Below are 10,101 nucleotides of genomic sequence, written 5' to 3' on the forward strand. Positions count from 1 at the left end.
TCTTGTCGTACTTCTTCTCCAGCAGGGCTAATTAATCTTTCATTTTTCTATAGCTGATGATCAATAATAAGTTCCCCACACAAAAAGCACAAGGTCCTCAGCTAAAGGAAATCTTTCACCAAAATGCTATCAATGCACTTTTTTTTTTTTTTTTTTTTGAGACAGCGTTTCACTCTTGTTGCCCAGGCTGGAGTACAATGGCACGATCTCAGCTCACTGCAACCTCTGTCTCCCAGGTTCAAGTGACTCTCCTGCCTCAGCCTTTCAAGTAGCTGGGATTACAGGCTCCTGCCACCATGCCCAGCTAATTTTTTTCTTTCTAGTAGAGGCGGGGTTTCATCATGTTGGCAGGCTGGTCTCGAACTCCTGACCTCAAGTGATCTGCCCTCTTGAGCCTCCCAAAGTGCTGGGGTTACTAGCGTGAGCCACTGCATCCGGCTTTGCACTTTGAAGTGTTAACTATCTCTCCTAACATCCTGTAACTTGATTTCATTGAATTCGCTCAATTTTTGAGTAACATATTTTGTGAGTTTTCAGGTTTTAGAGACTTGTATATCTATCTGTCTATCTATCTATCTATCTATTTGGTAGAGACAGGGTCTCACTATGTTGCTATCTATCTATCTATCTATCTATCCATCCATCTATCTATTTGGTAGAGACAGGGTCTCACTATGTTGCTATCTATCTATCTATCTATCCATCCATCTATCTATTTGGTAGAGACAGGGTCTCACTATGTTGCCTGGGCTGGTCTTGAATTCCTGGCCTCAAGCAATCCTCCCTCCTCAGCCTCCCAAAGTGCTGGAATAACAGGCATGAGGTACTGTGCCCAGCAGGACTTGTATATTTTATAGATACAATCTCTAAAATATTTAGAGGGCTTGTATATTTAAAGAGCTTTATTTTGAGAGCTTGTATATTTTGCCTCCGCTGGCGGATAATTGCTGTGCCTAAAATGAAGCCCATTAAATGTTGAGTTAGGTACCCAAAGGTGATCCAAGTTCCTTCTTGGAGTTTGCAGAGGCTGTCACAGCCCCCACTGCCTCCTTCAGTTGAAATCCTGACTCTTCTAGAGGCAGCAAGTGAGCATGTGCATGTGTGTGTGGCATTGGGCAATTATTAAATCTTAACAAGGAAGTGTTTGGGTTAAATAGTGGAAAGATCAGAGTGTGAATAGTATGAAAAGCTATCTCTTGCCTGGGGGATGTTTGTTTGTTTGTCTGTTTGTTTGAATTTTTGAGACAGAGTCTCAGTCTGTTGCCCAGGCTGGAATACAGTGGTGCCATCTCAGCTCACTGCAACCTCTGCCTCCTGGGTCCAAGTGATTCTCCTAACTCAGCCTCCCAAGTAGCTGGGACTACAGGCACCCCCCACCATGCCCAGCTAATTTTTGTGTTTTTAGTAGAGATGGGGTTTCACCACGTTGGCCAGGCTGGTCTCAAACTTCTGAGCTCAAGTGATCCGTCCGCCTTGGCCTCCCAGAGTGCTGAGAAGTACATTCTGACATATACTACAATGTGGATGAAATTCGAGGACATTATCCTATGTGAAATAAGCTAGTCATAAAAATATTGTATGATCCTACATATATGAGGTGCCTGAAGTAGACAAACTCATAGAGACAGAAAGCAGAATGGTGATTTCCAGAGCATGGGGGATTGAGGGAATTGAGTTATTGTTTAATGGGTACAGAGTTTCAGTTTGGGAAGATGAGAAGGTCTGGTGATGGATGGCAGTGATGGTTTTATAACAATGTGAATATGCCTTTATGCCACTTAAAATGGCTAAAACAGTAAGTTTTATGTTCATTATATTTTACCATAACTTTCAAAAAAATAATTTTACCATAATTTTAAAAAATAATTACTGTATTGGGAAAAATAATAGAATAGCAAGTTTTCCATTAAAATTGCCTTTAATTACCAAAAATTTAATAGGGTTTAGTGTAGGGTTTTTTTTTTTTTTGGCAGATATCATTACCAAATTAAAGTTTATTTTTTAATTGTATTATTATTATTATTATTATTTTGAGGTTCTTGTTGCCCAGGCTGCAGTGCAATGGCGCAATCTTGATTCCACCTGGGTTCAAGCGATTCTCCTGCCTCAGACTCCTGAGTAGCTGGGATTACAGGCGTGCCACCACACTCAGCTGATTTTTGTATTTTGAGTAGGGATGGGGTTTTTCCGTATTGGTCAGGCTGGTCTCGAACTCCTGACCTCAGGTGATCCACCCGACTCGGCCTCCCAAGGTGCTGGGATTATAGGCATGAGACACTGCGCCCAGCCAGAAGTTTCCTTCTATCACAGTTTGCTATGAGTTTTTACTTTGATTTTGTCGAAGACTTTCCTGCATCTACTGAGTAATTTAAATTTTCCTTCTTTATTCTCTTAGTACAGAAGTTACACTGTTTTTCAAATATCTAACCGACTTCACAATTTTGGAATAAACATAAATTGGAAAAAATAAAACCACCAACTAATTAGAGGATTATTATATAATATGCAGCATAATAACTGTCAGTACAATTAGTGCTCAGTAAATGTTTTCAGCCATTTTTTAAATCACAAACTTGAGAGAAAAGGCTGAAATGCTACTCTCAAGTCTCCTGCAAGAGTTTACTGAGCAAATATATACAACTCCTACATAGCAATAAAAATAAATCGTTTTAAAAAATGCTTGCTGAAGATTCCGTCCTTTGAATTCTTGGGGAAGAGTATCTGAGTGATCTGTGGCCACTGAATTCTCCAACAGAATTATTTCTAAGAATAGATTGCTGCAAATATGGGGAGCTCTTAAATATGAAACAAGCATTGTCACCAGAGAGAATGCTGAGAACACTGAAAGATAAATAGAAATTTAACACTCAGGTGCTTAAGTAGTAGTCACAGTAACTAATCATCTTAAGCAGAGTTATATGCCTACTTCTGGCCAGGACACAGCATTAGACAGTTTTTCTGCCCAAAGAGAATTTTGCTGCTCAATTATTTACATTTGCCATTATTTGGGACCCATATAGATTTTTCTTACTTTGTTACATTAAAATCACTGTGAGATACAGTTAGAGAGAGTGCAAAAAGTATTTTAAGATTTGAACGTGATCGTCTGGGTAGTTTTCAGACCAAAAGTTGCCATCTAGTGGCACTAATTATTAGTGCGGACACAGTCAAACATGAAAGAAAAAAAAGGGAAGTAGTATTTTTCTAGAGACTATTCCGTGCCAAGCATTGCGATAAGTACTTTATCTCTTTACATTTTTTTTTTTTTTTTTTTTTTTGAGATGGAGTTTCACTCTCGTTACCCAGGCTGGAGTGCAATGGCGCGATCTCGGCTCACCGCAACCTCCGCCTCCTGGGTTCAGGCAATTCTCCTGCCTCAGCCTCCCGAGTAGCTGGGATTACAGGCACGCACCACCGTGCCCAGCTAATTTTTTGTATTTTTAGTAGAGACGGGGTTTCACCATGTTGACCAGGATGGCCTCGATCTCTTGACCTCGTGATCCACCCGCCTCGGCCTCCCAAAGTGCTGGGATTACAGGCGTGAGCCACCGCGCCCGACTCTCTTTACATCTTTTAGTCTTCTCCAATCTTCTTTATGATGAAAGTGTCACTTCTGTCATGCTTCCTCACAAGCAGATCATGAGGAGCAAATGAGATTGTTTCTGTTAACATTTCATGGATAGAACAGGGGAAGCCAGAGAGGAATAGTCTAGAAATGGAAGCTTCATTAAAAGAGAGAGCAATACAGAATGAGGAGTTCTAGGACTCATATTTCAAGCACCTTCCTCCATGACCATGTGAGTTACATGAATCAGTGGAGCTCCACATTGCCTTGGACATAAGAAAGAACTCCGTAGAACGTAGTGAAAACAGTGACCATAATGCTGATAATTCCTTTTTTTTTTTTTTTTTTGGACAGAGACCACATCATATACTGTTTGCATTCTCTGTGGTTCACGAAGCCTCTTCTATAAGAGCATCCTGTTCATGAGGACTCCATCCTTATACCTAATCACCTCCCAAAGGTGCTTAGGTCAAATCACATCCCAAAGGTGATTAAGTGAAATCACCTCCACACCTACAAATACGATTACATTAAGGATTAAGTGTCAACATGTGATTTTTTTTTGTTTTTTTGAGACAGTGTCTCGCTCTGTGGCCCAGGCTGGAGTGCAGTGGTGCAATCTCAGCTCACCACAACCTCCGCCTCCCAGGTTCAAGCGATTCTCCTGCCTCAGCCTCCTGAGTAGCTGGGACTACAGGCATGTACCTCCATGCCCAGCTAATTTTTGTATTTTTAGTAGAGCTGGGGTTTCACCTTGTTGGCCAGGCTGGTTTCGAACTCCTGACCTTGTGATCCGCCTGCCTTGGCCACCCAAAGTGCTGGGATTACAGCTGTAAGCCACTGTGCCCAGCCACAACATGTGAATTTTGAAGGGACTTAAACATTCAGTTCACAGAAGAAACTGAATGTCCCCTCTCCTCTGAGGGCAAGAGGAAGAAAAACAGCTGAGAAACGTTTTGGGTCTGTCTCCTGCTCTGTCCACGAGCCTGTGTCCAGTTAGCTGGGAAAGGAACCCTGAGGACTTTCCTAAGTAGTCACTTAAAGTCCACTTCTCCATCAATAACAGACGCCCCAGCCACCTTCCGAGAAATGGCCTCTTGCCCAGCAGGAGTGCAGCGCGAGAACTTTTACAAGAATCACTGACTGGAGGAGGTGATGAATACTCTTGCAGTTATTTCAAACGCTAGAGCCTATTCAGACGATTCAGTTACTCTCACGCCTCCTTTTTCTGACTTGCTTTCAGAAAGGCTAGCAGTCTTGGGTGCCTTTTTTTTTTTTTTTTTTTTTTTTTGGTTCATTTACTTACACTATTCAAGTATACTTTTTCCTGGTAGAGCTTTTTCTGCTTTCTAGATAAAGATGCCCAATGTCCAAAAACTGAACAGCATGAGAATGTGGAGACTTATGAGATGGAGCTTTGACCTCCGAAGAGGCCTTGCTGCTGTGTGCTGTGTGTCTTTTCTTCCTTGTCTGTTTTGTGATTTACGTTTTTTTTTTTTTTTTTTTTTTTTTTTTTGAGACGGAGTCTTGCTCTGTTGCCCAGGCTGGAATGCAAGTGGCGTGATCTCTCGGCTTACTGCAACCTTCGCCTTTCGGGTTCAAGCAATTCTCCTGCCTCAACCTCCCGAGAAGCTGGGATTACAGGCGCCCGCCACCGCACCTAATTATTGTATTTTTAGTAGAAACGGGGTTTCCCCATGTTGGCCAGGCTGGTTTCGAACTCCTGATGATCTGCCCGCCTCAGCCTCCCAAAGTGCTGGGATTACAGGCATGAGCCACCACACCCGGCTTTTTTTTTTTTTTTTTTTTAAGACAAAGTCTCGCTCTATCGCCCGGGCTGCAGTGCAGTAGCACAATCTTGGCTCACTGCAACCTTCACCTCCCGGGTTCATGTGATTCTCCTGCCTCTGCCTATGGAGTAGCGCCCACCACCATGCCTAGCTTTTTTTTTTTTTTTTTTGAGACGGAGTTTGGCTGTTGTTACCCAGACTAGAGTGCAATGGCTCAATCTCGGCTCACCGCAACCTCCGTCTCCTGGGTTCAAGCAATTCTCCTGCCTTAACCTCCCCAGTAGCTGGGACTACAGGCGTGCGCCATCGTGCCCAGCTAATTTTTGTATTTTTAGTAGAGACGGGGTTTCACCATGTTGACCAGGATGGTCTCGATGTCTTGACCACATGATCCACCCGTCTCGACCTCCCAAAGTGCTGGGATTATAGGCGTGAGCCACCGCGCCCGGCCTTTTTTTTTTTTTTTTAAGTAGAGATGGAGTTTCACTATGTTGGCCAGGCTGGTCCACAACTTCCGACTTCCAGTGATCCATCCTCCTCGGCCTCCCAAAATGCTGAGATTACAGGCATGAGCCACCAGGCTTGGACTATTTTGTCATTTGTTATTTTCATTTATTTGGTTCTTTTTATCTAGCAGTGTTGTAGGAGTTATTAAGAAATTAGTGGCCAGGCGTGGTGGCTCACGCCTGTAATCCCAGCACTTTGGGAGGCCGAAGCGGTGGATCACCTGAGGTCAGGAATTCCAGACCAGCCTGACCAATAAAGTGAAACCCCGTCTCTACTAAATAATCCAAAAATTAGCCGGGCATCATGGTGGCAGGAGCCCGTAATGGCAACTACTCAAGAGGCTGAGACAGAAGAATTGCTTGAACCCGGAAGGCGGAGGTTGCAGTGATCTGAGATGGCGTCACTGCAGCCTGGGCGACGCAGCGAGACTCCGTCACAAAAAGAGGTGGAGGGGATTATTTAAGGCAGATAGAGATGAAAAGGGGTCCTTAGGAAGTTTTCTTTTTTAAAGCATCTCTGGAAAAAGTTTCTTGTAAAGCCCCAGTTCTTAGAGCCAGGCCGGCAACCTTTAATATGCAAACAACGGCCATTAGAAAGTGGGTCCACCCAAACGTGGCAGTTCCCGGGCCTTCTTGCCCTTGCCCACGTGTTCCTGGCAACATGGCGGCCCCTACATATCCCCACGTGTGAAGAAGGTCCTGGCGCCCTGCATTTGCATATTAAAAGCTACGGTGGGAGGATCCACGTAGCTGGTGGATGACGTGCCTTGTCAAGCCAATGTCCTGAGCCCTGTGCAAACCAGATACCGCCTCCACCGGCCTCTGTATATACCTGGCTGGTATCGAGGCAGGTTGGGTTTTCTTTCTCGGCTCTGGAGCTCACTCCCTCTGTCTCTGTATGGAGAAGCTTCTTCCTTCTGTCGTCTCCTTTTCTTCTTGCCCATTAAACTCTCCGCTCATTAAAACTACTCCATGTAGTCTGTATTTTTTTTTTTTCTAATTCGACTGGGGAGGAAGAAGCTGGTGTTCTTCCATTCATCGGAGCTGTATCAGTAGCTCCACTTAACTTTAACCTCAGATGGCTGAAGATGTTGCCTTAAAATTTTGTTTTAAAGAGCAAGTTTATAGAAATTAGTGGTCTTGGCCGGGCGCGGTGGCTCACGCCTGTAATCCCAGCACTTTGGGAGGCCGAGGTGGACGGATCACGAGGTCAGGCGATGGAGACCATCCTGGCTAACGTGGTGAAACCCCGTCTTTACTAAAAATACAAAAAAATTAGTCGGTCATGGTAACGTGGGCCTGTAGTCCCAGCTACTCGGTAAGCTGAGGCAGGAGAATCACTTGAACCCGGGAGGCAGAGGTTGCAGTGAGCCGAGATCGCGCCACTGCACTCCAGCCTGGGTGACAGAGGAAGACTGTGTCTCAAAAACAAAAAGAAAAGAAGAAAAGAAATTAGTGGTCTCATAACTGGAGTAGGAACTTGATTTTTGTCAAGTTAGGGCTGTAGGAGAAACGAGGAAAAGTTATTGTCCTCTCTACAGCTAAGACAAAGATTTAGGGGGGTATGTTGGAGGCACACAACTTCCCTAAATTTAGGAACTTGTCAGAGAGCTCCAAGACTCAATAGGAAGTTATACTCATAGCTCCGATTTATTACAGCCAATAATACAGAATAAGAGCAAGCAGTAAATAGACGTGTAGTGGCAGAGTCCATCGAGGTCCCACAGAAGCTTCAGATGTCCTTCCTCATCCGAGACCACAGGAGTGCTTTCTCTTTCTGGCAGCAAACTACAGGGACATGTGTGGAATGTCTCTGTCCACGGAAACCCATTGGAGTATTAGGTCCAAGGTTATATGGAGAGGAAGGTCGAATAGGCATATTCTCTCTTTTTTTGTTGTTTTGAGATGGAGTTTTGCTCTTTCTCCCAGGCTGGAGTGCAGTGGCGTAATCTCGACTCACTACAACCTTCACCTCCCAGGTTCAAGTGATTCTCCTGCCTCAGACTCCTGAGTAGCTGGGAGTATAGGTGCCCGCCACCATGCCCAGCTAATTTTTGCATTTTTAGTAGAGACGGGGTTTCACCATGTTGGCCAGGCTGGTCTCGAACTCCGGACCTTGTGATCCCCCCACTTCCACCTCCCAAAGTGCTGGGATTAAAGGTGTGAGCCACCCTGCCCGGCATATAGGGATATTCTCTTAGCAACCAGCCATGGCAACCAAGATTGAGAACCCAACACAGAATCTAGCTGCCCATCCTCAAATCTTGAGATATGTGTATATATATATATATATATTTTTTTTTTTTTTTTTTTTTTTTTGAGGAGTCTCATTCTGTCACCCAGGCTAAAGTGCAGTGGCATGATCTCAGATCACTGTAACCTCTGCCTCCCGGGTTCAAGTGATTCTCCTGCCTCAGCCTCCGGAGTAGTTGGGATTATAGGCGCATGACACCACACCTGGCTAATTTTTGTATTTTACTTAGTAGAGACAGGGTTTTGCCATGTTGGCCAGGCTGGTCTCTATCCCTGACCTCAAGTGATCCTCCAGCCTCAGCCTCCCAAAGTTCTGGGATTACAGGTGTGAGCCACTGTGCCTGGCCACTCAGTCTTGATGTATGCGGATCTGGCACAGTCCATTGCTCCTGGTGTATGTGAGAAAATCACCAATCACTAACACAAAAATATTCCAAGGGCCACATTCCCAGAAGTTAGCCAGTGGTCTATCATGGTTCCTTGACACAGGCAAGGAGTAAGCTACCAGATCTGCTTGTTAATTCTTTCCTCCCAGGAGGGCACCAGTAACTCCAGCTGGTGGCACCAGGAAGTCAGGAGCTGAAAATATATAACTATGACCCAGGTTAATCAGTTAGGTTCTCTTGGCTGTGTACTTAGGAGTGGAATTGCTGGGTCACATGGAAACTCTATGTTTAACTTTTTGAGAAACTGCCAGACTGTTTTCCACAGTGGCTGCACCCTTCATAAATTTGTTCCACCATTGCTGAAGGGTTGCGGTTTCTCTATACCCTCACCAACTCTTTTTTTCATTTGAGCCATCCTAGTGTGAAGTGCTGTCTCATTGTGGCTGTGATTTAATTTCCCTAAAGACCAATGACATCGAACATCTTTTCATGTGCCATTTTGGCCATTCCTATATCTTCTCTGGAGAAATGTCTATTCAAGTCCTTTGCCTATTTTTTAACTGAGTTATCTTTTTTTTTTTTTTTTGAGATGGAGTCTTGCTCTGTCACCCAGGCTGGGGTGCAGTGACTCAATCTCAACTCACTGCAACCTCTGCTTCCAAGTTCAAGTAATTCTCCTGCCTCAGCCTTCCAAGTAACTGGGACTACAGGCGCCCACCATGCCTAGCTAATTTTTGTATTTTTAGTAGAGATGGGGTTTCACCATGTTGGCCAGGCTAGTCTCGAACTCCTGGCCCCAGGTGATCTACCAGTCTCAGCCTCCCAAAGTCCTGGGATTACAGGAGTGAGCCATTGTGCCTGGCCCTGAATTATCTTTTTGTTGCTGAGTTGTAAGAGTTCTTTATATAATCAGAATATTAAATCCTTATCAGATACATGATTTCTTAATATTTTCTCCCATTCTTTAGGTTGTCTTTTCACATTCTTGATAATGTCCTTTGATGCAAAATATTTATATTTATTTATTTATTTTGGGGATTTCCAGCAAAACCTGAAAGCCTGCTACACAAATTCTAAAAAAGCTGTAACACTCGAAATTTTCTTTTTAAGAAACAGAAAGGGAAGAGGAACTGTATCTTACTTTTGTTGCTGACTCTCTATAGTTTTATATATATATATGTATGAGTATATATTTATATATAAAATATATGTATGTATAATATAAAACTGTATGTATGTATAAAGATTTATATTATTTATATATAAATATATATGTATGTGTATATATATGTATGTATATATATTTATATACATGTATTTATTTATATATTTTTGAGATGGAGTTTCACTCTTGTTGCCCAGGCTGGAGTGCAATGGCATGATCTCAGCTCACTGCAACCTCCACCTCCCAGATTCAAGCAATTCTCCTGTCTCAGCCTCCCCAGTAGCTGGCATCACAATCATGCACTGGCTAATTTTGTATTTTTAGTAGAGATGGGGTTCTCCATGTTGGTCAGGCTGGTCTTGAACTCCTGACCTCAGGTGATCTGCCCACCTCCGCCTCCCAAAGTGCTGGGATTACAGGCGTGAGCCACCATATC

At 43.6% G+C, this 10,101-nt stretch overlaps 1 non-coding gene across 1 annotated transcript; it reads right to left on the minus strand.

The window, feature by feature from the left end:
• Positions 1-9,532: 9,532 nt before the first annotated feature.
• LOC135271430 (U7 small nuclear RNA) lies at positions 9,533-9,593 on the minus strand. Its single transcript, XR_010339572.1, has one exon. It is a non-coding gene; the product is annotated as a U7 small nuclear RNA (small nuclear RNA).
• Positions 9,594-10,101: the final 508 nt, after the last annotated feature.

This window comes from Aotus nancymaae, unplaced genomic scaffold (genome assembly GCF_030222135.1).
Source record: "Aotus nancymaae isolate 86718 unplaced genomic scaffold, 86718_ANA_hifiasm-v0.15.2.pri h1tg000077l, whole genome shotgun sequence".
NCBI lineage: Eukaryota > Metazoa > Chordata > Mammalia > Primates > Aotidae > Aotus > Aotus nancymaae.